The 13,546-nt window shown below is 49.9% G+C and overlaps 1 protein-coding gene across 2 annotated transcripts in view; it reads right to left on the reverse strand.

The window, feature by feature from the left end:
* The window catches only part of LARGE1 (LARGE xylosyl- and glucuronyltransferase 1), a 539,966-nt gene that overhangs the window by 493,842 nt on the left and 32,578 nt on the right, over window positions 1-13,546 (reverse strand). The window lies entirely within an intron of this gene.

Raw genomic sequence — 13,546 nt, forward strand, 5'->3', positions numbered from 1 at the left:
CCCCAATCTTCCCCCCACCCCAGGGTCGCCCTGCCCTTTCCAAGGCACAAAACTCCAAATACAAGTCACTATTTCACAACCCTCCTCCTGAGCCTCCGCCCCCTCTCACCCTCCACTCCTATGGTGCTTTTCTCTCCCTCCCCCTCCCTCCTTTCTCTGGCCTCCTCTCTGGTGCTGGTTTCTTGGCTCTACTCAGGGAACTTCAACACAAAAACGGTACCTTCTTTCCACAGACTGTGCAGTGCCCTCCTATCTCTGTCAAACCTGAAATCTCCTCTTTCCTGGCGGATCTGGTCCTTTCCCTGAGCTGGTACAGATCCCGAGGGCGGGCCCTAAAGAAGGGCTGAAGGTCAGAAGGGTCCAGACAGCCTGGGCGACCAACATCAGGCACGGACAGAGATGAGAGGGCGAGCCTCCACTTCTCCAAACTCTCCCCTGCCTCCACACTCACACATCGAAGCATCTCCCCTTCTCGTGAGCACATCAGCCACGGCGAGAGAAGTAGAGCCTGCGGTCTGACAGGACCACAGAACTTTCTCACCCAGGTCTCACGACACAAGCCAAACACAAAGGTGATGGAAATGTAGCAGCTGAAATGGGGCAACTCACTTAACAAACATTAGTTATGTGTATTATTTTAAATGGATCATAAAATAAATAGCATCTGTCCTGTTTTTTTTCCTGCAAAGATGGGAGGAGTGTGTGAAATGTATTTAATCCTTGGGGGATAAATCCTGGGCAAGCCTACAGCAGCTCTACCCACACCACTCACTGGAAAGCGTGCAAAAGGCTGTGCTGGGTTCACATTCCATCTCAGCAGCTTCCGGGCCAGGAACTGACCCTACCTACATCTCACTTTCTCTGCCTATAAACTGTGAAGACTAAATCATTTGGTACCCCAGACTGCTCAGAAACTATAACTGATCTGTACTCATCTTCATCATCATCACCATCATCTTTATCATCAACATCACCACCATCATCATCATCATTACATGAAAGTCTTAACATGTCAGACAGTAATCAAAGTGCTCTACGCGGATCCATCCGTTAACACAACAGCTCTGAGAGGTAGGGACGGTTGGGATCTCTGTGTCAAAGCTGGACAGTGAGGTCGAGTCACCTGCCCAAGGTCACACAGCTAACTAGAGGACAGCAGGATTCAGCACTAGACAGTCAGACTCCTATGCCATTCAATCCCTGATGTTAGACCCGGTGGCCAGCAAAGAGTAAATCGTTCAGCAGCTCACTTGCTAGGATTATTATAATAATATTGGCTTTATTTTTATAAGAACCACTGCCTCAGAGGGATGATTTTATTTTGCCTTTTTGAATTAAATTTCAGTCCTCGGGGCACCGAGCCTAGTGTAATAGCTTCTATTTCTGCCTGCTATCTACTCCCGTCCCAGCACAGAGAAAGCCAGGCAGAGGGGACTGCCTCCTTGCAGTTTTATGGGTCAAGTGGCATTCTCCGGGCCAAGGAGGCTGGGGGGTATCTCTATCCCAGAACTGTTGGCACATCTCTCCCAGGCCAGGGCCAACTGCAGAATGACAGCTACCACCTGTCCCTCTGGATTGGAGAACGGCAGAGGGCAATGCCACGCAGAGAGCAAAGCTCCCCAGCATGGAGTACGTATGCCCAATCCCAACCATCCGGGGCCTCCGGGCCAGCCAGGGGCTGCCCTCCCAGCCTGCCCCTCGGGCCCCCTCCCAGAAGCGCTGCTGGGTGCTGAAACCCAAGGTCCTCACAGGCAGCAGAGCAGACCAGTGTACAGGGCAGCACACAGCCCTTTTCGCTCAGGTGGGAGTGAGCTGTTTGACTCCGTTTAATGGAACGCTTCCCCCAACAGAGCCCTGAGCACGCCTGTAAGCAACAAGCGGGGGTGGGAAGCTTGGGGCCAGGAGGACCCCGCCTGCCCCACATGGCCCCGTCACCCCACCCAGAATGGGCTCCACCGGCCAAGTCACTCTGGAAGGTGAGGGAGGTGTGGCCTCTGAGATAAATCCAGCACCCTGGGCTCTGAGCCGGGACGCCGGGCCCTCCTCTTAGTCTCACGGCAGCACCCCACATATTGCTCAGACCAGCAATCTCATCCTCAATGTCCCAACCTTGGGATTTGAGACAAAATGTCATAGAAGGAAAAGTACAGGTCTGGGGCTGAATTGCTGATCTAGGCTCAAGCCATGAGACCTGGACAAGCTGTACTACCTCCGTGAGCTTCAGTTTCTCATCTGTGCAATGGACCCAAGAATCACGTCTGAACCTTAACCCTGGAGAACATGAGTAACAAGACAAACAAACTGCCCACGACATCTCCAATCATCAGGATTTCCCAAAAGCATGGGCACACGAAGGTCAGATGTCAGGAGAGCAGATACCCTTGGGAGGGCAGAGGGCAGGGTGGCTCTGGGGTACTAGAAATGTCCTATTTCTTGATGTGAGAACTGGTTACATGGAGGGACTCCCCTTGTTAAAAATGTATCAAGCTGCACACTTTGTTTTCTGTGCTTTGCTGCTTGTATAAATGCACTGTATTTCGATTTCTTAAATTTGCTAGAAAAACAAACAAAATAGAGCTGTGGCATGGGATGTATAAAGTGGCCTTTGTCCTCAGCTCAGAGCAAGAACTCTGGATGTGAACATGCCGGTCATCCTTCCACGCGAGCCCCTTCACCCAGGGCTGTATGTATGAGACCATCCCATAAAGACACAGCTTCATCTGCAAGCCCTCGATGGGCTCAGGGGTCATCATATCCACGGATGCTAATGCAGCCCCACTGACTCGCACAAATATTTACCAAACAGCTACGATGCACCAGGCTTAGGTCTAGATGGGAGCAAACTGGAGAAAGCCCTTTCTCTAAACAGACTTTCAGGCTCACCCAGATAATGCCTGGGGCGTTCCTGGCCCCCCAACCTCTGATGTAAACTACCCAGTCCAGGCCCAATGGTAAGACACAGTTCCTTCGAGAATTTTTAAGGTAACTAGCACCGCAAGCCTCCAGAGACAGCTTATCTGAGTTCAAACCTCCGCTTCATGACTCTGGGTAAGTTTCTTAACTTCTCTGGGTCGATTTTCCCATTCTCAAAAGGGGAGAAATGAGCTCTTAGGGTTCTGTGCAGATTGAATGAGAGGATCCAGTGAGATGCTTAGAATCATGCCCGACATACAGCTGCTACTGCTTTGCAAATTCCAAGTGCACTGCTCCTTTCTCTGTGCCCTTCCACGAACCTTATCCCGGTCTTCATTTTCCACAAAAACCCAACCACACAAAGCATCCACTGTGGTCTCCACTGCTCATTTATCTTCTCAACCCTCTCAGGGAGGGGAGGCATGGAGAGAAAGGCAGAGAGGAAGAGAGATGCAGATGGAGAGAGGGAGAGAAAGCCACAGCACTGTGGCTTTGGGACCCACATCACCCAATACAGGAGCCACTCTTGGCTAGTCTGGGCTGGTCTGAATCAAGCTCCGCAATAAATGTAAACCAGGCACCAGCTTTCAAAAACTTAGTGTGAAATAAAGAATACCAAATAGTGTAATAATTTTTACACGTATTTTGGTTATACCGACTTATGTACAACCTATTCGTTTCACCTATTTCTTTTCACGTATTTTTTTTACCCTGGCTACCAGAAATCTTTAAATTATGTACGTGGATTCTATTTCTATTGGACGACACTGTTGCTGCTCATCAAGGTCTTTTCCTACACAAAGCAGTTCCCTCCTTCAAAGGTGGTTTCACCCTAGTCCTTCACTCGATACATAAATACATGTTAGACAAAATGCAATGGATGCAGAAACTCCACCCTAGAGTGAGGTCACGTGGTCTACAAAGGGCGGGGCCAGAACAAGGTCTCAGGTCTGAGCAGAGGCTGCGCTGTGCTTCTCCCAACACTCACGCCAGCTAGCCTTATGTCTACAAGTCCGCCCTCCGCCATCCCTCCAGGCGGGAATGAAGAACCAATGTGTAATCCCTTGCCACCAGGATCATGAACACATGGCTGTTTCTTAAAGGGCAAGATCATTTGCTACCTCAACGGGTGACAAGGCTTAAACAACATGTGAGTAAATGTCTGCAGAGGTAAAATCAGGATGTGTGATATTCCAACCCGTTTAACAGCTGGCCCTCTGTGACATTTCCAGTCTCAGGTCCTTCTTATGCAGGACACACTCAAGGAACCTGGCATACCTCAGGGCTCACTGCTCCCAGAGGGTCACCACGGGCCAGGCGCAATGCGATCTTACATGCAGTAGGAAAGAATCCTCCCAATACCCCATGAGACAAGGAGTCTTGACGCCCACTTTACAGATGAGGAAATCGATTCACAGGAAGGCTCAGTGATTTGCCCAGTCACCCAGCTAGTAAGTGGCAGAGCTGAAATTCAAACCAGTCCCTGCTCATCAACTGCAAATCTACCCTTCATTTTATGCATCCAAACCTTTGCTCCTGCTGCCCCTGTGTGAAAATACCCTTCTCATCCCACTTTTCTGTAAAGTTAACACTGCTCTCCCTTTTTTCATAAAGCCAACCACTCCTTCCCTTGGTCCCCATGAATTCTGAACACCATCTATCCTTTACCTACTACAAAGCATCAGAATTCATTGCTTATGTGTCCATTACCTCCATCATCAACAGTCTGTGGCTCTTCACAGGAGAAGCTACACCTTTTCCATACATGTATCTTCGGTTCCTGGCACAGAATCAGGCCCACAGGAGTTACTCAATAAATATCTGTTGACTGAAAGAAAATAATCAACCGAGCAACCCATCTTGACACCGCTTTTTGCTCCGAACCCTTTTTCCAAGCAGCTTCCTTATTCTGCACTCCGATGTTCCTCCCCACGGGTGGCTTCTCCACCAATCTGTTTGTGTGGAGAGAAGCCAAATGCATTGCTTTCAACTGCGGCTTGGTAACACCAATTGTCACCTCTCCACTTTTATTAATTGCTAGGTTAATCAAGCACTCCAAATTGTGCCCACCCACGCTAACACAAGAGCATCTCTGGATGACCAAGAAAGCAGGTGTAAGCTGAAGTGAAAGACGGAATCTCACAGCCTTTTGGACCCTGCGTGGCTGCCATATTTTTCAGAACACGTGGGTCCCAAGCGCATCAGATGGAGGAACAGTCTCGACCAAAACCTCAGCCATCCAAGGCTTCTCCCCACAGGTTGGTATCACAGTCAACTCTGATGTAAACTCTCATCTGCGTGCCCTCCCAGTGTGAGAGACTGCTGGTGCCATGGCAGCTTTCAGAGAGGGACACCAAGGCCTGGCCAAGAAATACACCACAGACTGGCCCACAGACACCGTGCCGATAACTGCACGAGGCCCACCTAGTCCCTGCCATCCAGGACCTGAGGACCACACTCCTGCCTCCTTCCTGTGGCCTGGCCCCCTCCCCCAGACTCACCCGCCTCGCTCTGATCACTTCATCAAAGCGGGGCTACCCCTCATGATTCAAGTTTTCTTCCCTCCAGCTGCATTTTCCCAAACCTCCCAGAAATAGCAGGTGAAGATGTTTTCATCTGAACCTTCAGCTAAGTCTTGTTTTCAAATTCTAGAACAAGTTTCCATGCAGACGCTTTTGCCCCCTCTGCTTCTCCCATGTGTGACAGAGGCATTGACAGAGGTATATTCCTCTCCCTCACATGTGAGCAGACAGAAGGGAGCAAAGGGAAGTACAAGCAGGGGAAGATTTACTGTATGTGTTCATGTACTTTTTAGGCTTCTGGTTACAAAGAATAATGGCATCCTTCCAAACTGCCCCCTTCTAGTTCACAAAAAAACAGCTTTTTTTAACCTCAATAAAGATGCCAGTAGGCCGCTAGGCCAACCCGCCATGACATTCCCTGAGAGGCTTCCATATGGAAAGTCTAACATTCCAGATGCCATCCCATGTACTGGGTTTCCAGAAGCGTAGTTACGAGCACCCCCGGGGGCTGAGAAAGGAGTTGTGTGCACAAGACAGGCTGTACAGCTTACCATCCAGCTTCGTGAGCAAACTGCTCGAAGCCTGCATCAGGGCTGGGAGCCCCAGGGGTCGCTGTGCTAAGTCACCAGTCACCAGGCAGAGTCGCCTCCTGCTCCCCAAATGAACAGGTGGAGAGCCCAAAGGGAAGGTGTGCCTCTGCATAGGAAGCCTGATCTAAGCCTCTCAACCTGGATAGGAATCTAGGAAATGGAAGGTAAAACAGTCAGAATTACAATCAAGTTTCTACAATACAGATAACAAACTGACCCCTCTCAAAGGGGGAGGGGAGGCTGTTCAAAAGCACAGGTCCTATCTTATCAAAGTATGTGACAATTGCAGAAGATCACAGCAATGCTTCATGGAGACTTTTTTTGTTTGGTTTTTCTTACTTTATCATCGACATACACACTCCCAATTTAAAAAGTTTTCTTGAATTCGCAGCTCCCTCTCCTAGAACATACGGAAGAAAGCCCCACCTGCAGAGTCTGAGTTGCCAAGGTTAAGCCTTACGGGTCAGGGAAGCAGCTACAAGGAACAGTGTGGTGATGCTGTGGATGACCATGTACACACTGCCATCTGGGGCTTGTTCTCCAGGACCCGAGGCTGACTGTGCGCCAGGGCCATGATGACCAGCACGGACACGTGACATGGAAAAAGAGCTTCCACAAACGTGCACAGAGTAGGTGCAAACACCCTTTCCACACCAGCAAAACCGCCTCTGTCCTTCCCCTTGATGCAAACGGCCAGGGACCCAAGATAAATGAAATCCTATGTTTAAAGCCATCTAACATCTATCCAGATCTTGCCAGATGGCCACCACTTCTGTCCCCAGCAGCCATAAGGGGGCCAGCAGCAAATACCATCCAACCTTAGGGAAAACACCCGATGACATTCAGATGGGACAGCAAGGGCTGGCACATTAGGAAAAATGGCACAGCAAAGCTGACCTTTGTCACAGAAAGGAAACTAACAATGGTAAATAATGCACTTTGCAAATAAAACTTCTGTATATCCCACAGAGCAATAAAATGCCCTTCATCACCTCACAAGGGCACTTCTAGTCAACGCCTGAGATTGGATCTTGGAACAACAGGGGTGCATTCCTTCGGAAAACTGAGCCTAAATTTTGATTTTCTTCTGTTGTTCTTCTACTTTCTCTGCTAGGAGTTACCTTGAACTCTGAGAGCCCAAAATTATGAGGGATTTCAACAGACTGATGGAGCACTCTCTGGATTTACTGCCCCATAATCCAATTTTCCTCACACTGGACCACAGATCACCTCACCTCGTCACAAATCCACGGAGGCCATGAGACGTGACACACAGCTGGACGAATTATGGGGAACAGGGGAAGACTCGTCACTTTGCGCCCCAGCTTCCGAATCACGAATGCAAGGAGGTTGGGTGAGAACATCTCTGCGGAACTGCTGGGCCACCGACCCCAGCGGAGACTGTGCAGGGAAGTTGCCAGAAGCCTGTTTCTGCCTCAGCATCTCAAGCCCCTTCCCGTGTGACTCGAGAGAAGTCACAGCACACAGTCTCCAATGCCAGTTGTGGGGCAGGCAGGCAGTGCCCCAGAGGGGTCAGACCCACACCCGGCGACTGCACGGCGACCGCTCTATGAAGTAGGTTTCACGATCTTCATTGCAGGGCTGAGAAACTTAAAATCCAAAGAGAGTAAGTAACTCACACAGGACCACAGACAGCTGGGATTTACTATTAACCAACACTTCCCCTCACTGTAACCCTAGCTGGAGTCAAGGTCACCTCCTGCCTGAACTAAAGCCCCTCCTGTACAGTCTCCCTGCTTCCATCTGTGCCTGCTAAGGGCGATCCTCAACTGAGGAGTGTCTTGAGTGACCACCTGACCTCCAATGGCCCCAGTCTACCACCTGAGCCACTGAGCCTCCACTCCTCTCCCATCTCATCCCTCAGCACTTTCCTCCATGCTCCCTGCCTTCCAGACACTGACCTCCTTGTGGTCTCTCAATTAGCAATTCAAAAATGGCCTCAGAGCCTTTGCACGGATCCCAGCTCTTTCTCCAGATAGCTCCGTGATTCATTTCTTTACCTTTTCAGATGTTTGCTCAAATCGCCTTGGAGAATCCCCACCTGAGTAACTTCAAACCTGCAAACCCCACCTTCAACACACACACCCCAACCCTCCCATCGCAATTTCTTTTTCTCCGTGGGGACTTTTGGCACCACAGAAGGCTCGACATATTTCACTTCTTTTATTTGTTAGTCTGTCTCCCTCAACTGGAATGTAAGCTCCCTGAGGACAGGGACTTTTCTCAGTTTACGGAGCACCTGGGTAGCTCAGTTGGTTAAGTGTCCAACTTCAGCTTGGGTCATGGTCTCAGGGTCCATGAGTTAGAGCTGTGTTGACAGCTCAGAGCCTGGAGTCTCCTTCAGATTCTCTCTCTCTCTCTCTCTCTCTCTCTCTGCCCTCCCTCACTCTCATTCTGTCTCTGTCTCTCAAAAATGAATGTGTTAAAAAAAATACTTTATCACTCAGTTTACTAATTATAATTATTTTACTAATAAACCCTCTACACACATAACCATACCACACACAGCAGTACTCAATAAATATTTGTATGATTAAAAAAACACAGATTTGAACACAGGTCTGCCACAGGGTAGTATTTGCCCACCACAGCACCTCTCTGACTCTGGGCCAGCGTGTAGAGCATCAGCCCCTGGATGGCAGGAAGTAAGCTCACAGGACAGGCCTCAGTCAACACTAGATTCCTCCACTTACTACCACTTACTAGTCATTCCCGAGCTGTCCCTCTAGGCTGCTCGGAACACATCACTTTAAAGCACTTGGATATTTGCCTAGAACGTGGTCCTGGGTCACCGTATGTGGGACCTCTTTCCTCTGATGGCATTAAAGAGTGTGCTTTTCACACACAGCAACGGTGCGGGGTGAGTGAGCCCAGGAGAAGTGGCCCACTTATCAAACCCCACATCTCTTCCGAGGCCCTAGCACGGCACCAGGCCACGCAGAGCACCTGACATGAGAAGGCACGTGCCACATCCAAGCAACTGTGAGTTTGGCTGGAAAGTCACAACGAAGCGGGGAATCAGTCAGTGGGAGAGCAAGCAAGACCAGATGGGGGAGGCCCTGCAAGGCCAGATGCCACCGTCCCACAGAGCTGCCAGATCCTTGAGGTCACTGCTTGCATTGCTGAGGGCTGGCAACCCAGCCTTTAATCTGCCTGCTTGGGGAAGGGAGGCCTCCCCCCTCCTGCAAATCACATACACGCACGGACTCCAACAGCCAAGCCTCACCTCCAAGGGACAACGACACGAGCGTCTCTAGGTTCCCCCCACTGCTCAAGTCAGCCTCCTTCCTGCTCTCTGAACCCCAAGCTCTGCAGCCTCCAAGATGCTTGCCAAGCATAAGGACAGAGTCACCCTAAGCCCACGATGCTATCAAGAGCACATGCATTTGTGAGGCTTGCTATTGAAAAATAATTTTTTTTTCTAATGTTTCTTTATTTTTGGGAGAGAAAGAGAGCATGAGCAGGGGAGAGGCAGAGAGAGGGGGGGACAAAGGATCTGAAGCAGGCTCTGCGGTGACAGCAGAGAGCCCAATGCAGGGATGGAACCTACGAACCGCGAGATCACGACCTGAGCCAACGTCTGATGCTCAACTGACTGAGCCACTCAGAAGCCCTGAAAAAAAAATGTTTTTAATGAAAAGACAGGTTAAGAACCTTGGAGAACAGGAATAAAAGCAAGGCCTGTGCGTGCAGAGCTAGGCAGCTGTCAAATGATGGCTTCTTGCATCCTAACGCCCTGACTCAACCTATCAGTATCCCCATCTTACCCAGGCCGAAATTGAGGCTCAGAGGATAACCCACTCCAGCCAGAAACTGACCCGCTTCCAAACCCAGTCTGTAGGGCACGAGGGTGTGAGTCTCACACGCCACACTGCCTTTCATGGAACCGAGAGGACCTACCCCGTTTTCAAGTTGCTACTGAGCCACTTTATCACAAGCTGGTGTCCTAGGTGACCCTCTGTGTGCAGGGAAGGGGGGGGGGGNGCTTTTGCCCCCTCTGCTTCTCCCATGTGTGACAGAGGCATTGACAGAGGTATATTCCTCTCCCTCACATGTGAGCAGACAGAAGGGAGCAAAGGGAAGTACAAGCAGGGGAAGATTTACTGTATGTGTTCATGTACTTTTTAGGCTTCTGGTTACAAAGAATAATGGCATCCTTCCAAACTGCCCCCTTCTAGTTCACAAAAAAACAGCTTTTTTTAACCTCAATAAAGATGCCAGTAGGCCGCTAGGCCAACCCGCCATGACATTCCCTGAGAGGCTTCCATATGGAAAGTCTAACATTCCAGATGCCATCCCATGTACTGGGTTTCCAGAAGCGTAGTTACGAGCACCCCCGGGGGCTGAGAAAGGAGTTGTGTGCACAAGACAGGCTGTACAGCTTACCATCCAGCTTCGTGAGCAAACTGCTCGAAGCCTGCATCAGGGCTGGGAGCCCCAGGGGTCGCTGTGCTAAGTCACCAGTCACCAGGCAGAGTCGCCTCCTGCTCCCCAAATGAACAGGTGGAGAGCCCAAAGGGAAGGTGTGCCTCTGCATAGGAAGCCTGATCTAAGCCTCTCAACCTGGATAGGAATCTAGGAAATGGAAGGTAAAACAGTCAGAATTACAATCAAGTTTCTACAATACAGATAACAAACTGACCCCTCTCAAAGGGGGAGGGGAGGCTGTTCAAAAGCACAGGTCCTATCTTATCAAAGTATGTGACAATTGCAGAAGATCACAGCAATGCTTCATGGAGACTTTTTTTGTTTGGTTTTTCTTACTTTATCATCGACATACACACTCCCAATTTAAAAAGTTTTCTTGAATTCGCAGCTCCCTCTCCTAGAACATACGGAAGAAAGCCCCACCTGCAGAGTCTGAGTTGCCAAGGTTAAGCCTTACGGGTCAGGGAAGCAGCTACAAGGAACAGTGTGGTGATGCTGTGGATGACCATGTACACACTGCCATCTGGGGCTTGTTCTCCAGGACCCGAGGCTGACTGTGCGCCAGGGCCATGATGACCAGCACGGACACGTGACATGGAAAAAGAGCTTCCACAAACGTGCACAGAGTAGGTGCAAACACCCTTTCCACACCAGCAAAACCGCCTCTGTCCTTCCCCTTGATGCAAACGGCCAGGGACCCAAGATAAATGAAATCCTATGTTTAAAGCCATCTAACATCTATCCAGATCTTGCCAGATGGCCACCACTTCTGTCCCCAGCAGCCATAAGGGGGCCAGCAGCAAATACCATCCAACCTTAGGGAAAACACCCGATGACATTCAGATGGGACAGCAAGGGCTGGCACATTAGGAAAAATGGCACAGCAAAGCTGACCTTTGTCACAGAAAGGAAACTAACAATGGTAAATAATGCACTTTGCAAATAAAACTTCTGTATATCCCACAGAGCAATAAAATGCCCTTCATCACCTCACAAGGGCACTTCTAGTCAACGCCTGAGATTGGATCTTGGAACAACAGGGGTGCATTCCTTCGGAAAACTGAGCCTAAATTTTGATTTTCTTCTGTTGTTCTTCTACTTTCTCTGCTAGGAGTTACCTTGAACTCTGAGAGCCCAAAATTATGAGGGATTTCAACAGACTGATGGAGCACTCTCTGGATTTACTGCCCCATAATCCAATTTTCCTCACACTGGACCACAGATCACCTCACCTCGTCACAAATCCACGGAGGCCATGAGACGTGACACACAGCTGGACGAATTATGGGGAACAGGGGAAGACTCGTCACTTTGCGCCCCAGCTTCCGAATCACGAATGCAAGGAGGTTGGGTGAGAACATCTCTGCGGAACTGCTGGGCCACCGACCCCAGCGGAGACTGTGCAGGGAAGTTGCCAGAAGCCTGTTTCTGCCTCAGCATCTCAAGCCCCTTCCCGTGTGACTCGAGAGAAGTCACAGCACACAGTCTCCAATGCCAGTTGTGGGGCAGGCAGGCAGTGCCCCAGAGGGGTCAGACCCACACCCGGCGACTGCACGGCGACCGCTCTATGAAGTAGGTTTCACGATCTTCATTGCAGGGCTGAGAAACTTAAAATCCAAAGAGAGTAAGTAACTCACACAGGACCACAGACAGCTGGGATTTACTATTAACCAACACTTCCCCTCACTGTAACCCTAGCTGGAGTCAAGGTCACCTCCTGCCTGAACTAAAGCCCCTCCTGTACAGTCTCCCTGCTTCCATCTGTGCCTGCTAAGGGCGATCCTCAACTGAGGAGTGTCTTGAGTGACCACCTGACCTCCAATGGCCCCAGTCTACCACCTGAGCCACTGAGCCTCCACTCCTCTCCCATCTCATCCCTCAGCACTTTCCTCCATGCTCCCTGCCTTCCAGACACTGACCTCCTTGTGGTCTCTCAATTAGCAATTCAAAAATGGCCTCAGAGCCTTTGCACGGATCCCAGCTCTTTCTCCAGATAGCTCCGTGATTCATTTCTTTACCTTTTCAGATGTTTGCTCAAATCGCCTTGGAGAATCCCCACCTGAGTAACTTCAAACCTGCAAACCCCACCTTCAACACACACACCCCAACCCTCCCATCGCAATTTCTTTTTCTCCGTGGGGACTTTTGGCACCACAGAAGGCTCGACATATTTCACTTCTTTTATTTGTTAGTCTGTCTCCCTCAACTGGAATGTAAGCTCCCTGAGGACAGGGACTTTTCTCAGTTTACGGAGCACCTGGGTAGCTCAGTTGGTTAAGTGTCCAACTTCAGCTTGGGTCATGGTCTCAGGGTCCATGAGTTAGAGCTGTGTTGACAGCTCAGAGCCTGGAGTCTCCTTCAGATTCTCTCTCTCTCTCTCTCTCTCTCTCTCTGCCCTCCCTCACTCTCATTCTGTCTCTGTCTCTCAAAAATGAATGTGTTAAAAAAAATACTTTATCACTCAGTTTACTAATTATAATTAGTTTACTAATAAACCCTCTACACACATAACCATACCACACACAGCAGTACTCAATAAATATTTGTATGATTAAAAAAACACAGATTTGAACACAGGTCTGCCACAGGGTAGTATTTGCCCACCACAGCACCTCTCTGACTCTGGGCCAGCGTGTAGAGCATCAGCCCCTGGATGGCAGGAAGTAAGCTCACAGGACAGGCCTCAGTCAACACTAGATTCCTCCACTTACTACCACTTACTAGTCATTCCCGAGCTGTCCCTCTAGGCTGCTCGGAACACATCACTTTAAAGCACTTGGATATTTGCCTAGAACGTGGTCCTGGGTCACCGTATGTGGGACCTCTTTCCTCTGATGGCATTAAAGAGTGTGCTTTTCACACACAGCAACGGTGCGGGGTGAGTGAGCCCAGGAGAAGTGGCCCACTTATCAAACCCCACATCTCTTCCGAGGCCCTAGCACGGCACCAGGCCACGCAGAGCACCTGACATGAGAAGGCACGTGCCACATCCAAGCAACTGTGAGTTTGGCTGGAAAGTCACAACGAAGCGGGGAATCAGTCAGTGGGAGAGCAAGCAAGACCAGATGGGGG

This window comes from Crocuta crocuta, unplaced genomic scaffold, assembly GCF_008692635.1.
Source record: "Crocuta crocuta isolate KB4526 unplaced genomic scaffold, BGI_CrCroc_1.0 scaffold193, whole genome shotgun sequence".
NCBI lineage: Eukaryota > Metazoa > Chordata > Mammalia > Carnivora > Hyaenidae > Crocuta > Crocuta crocuta.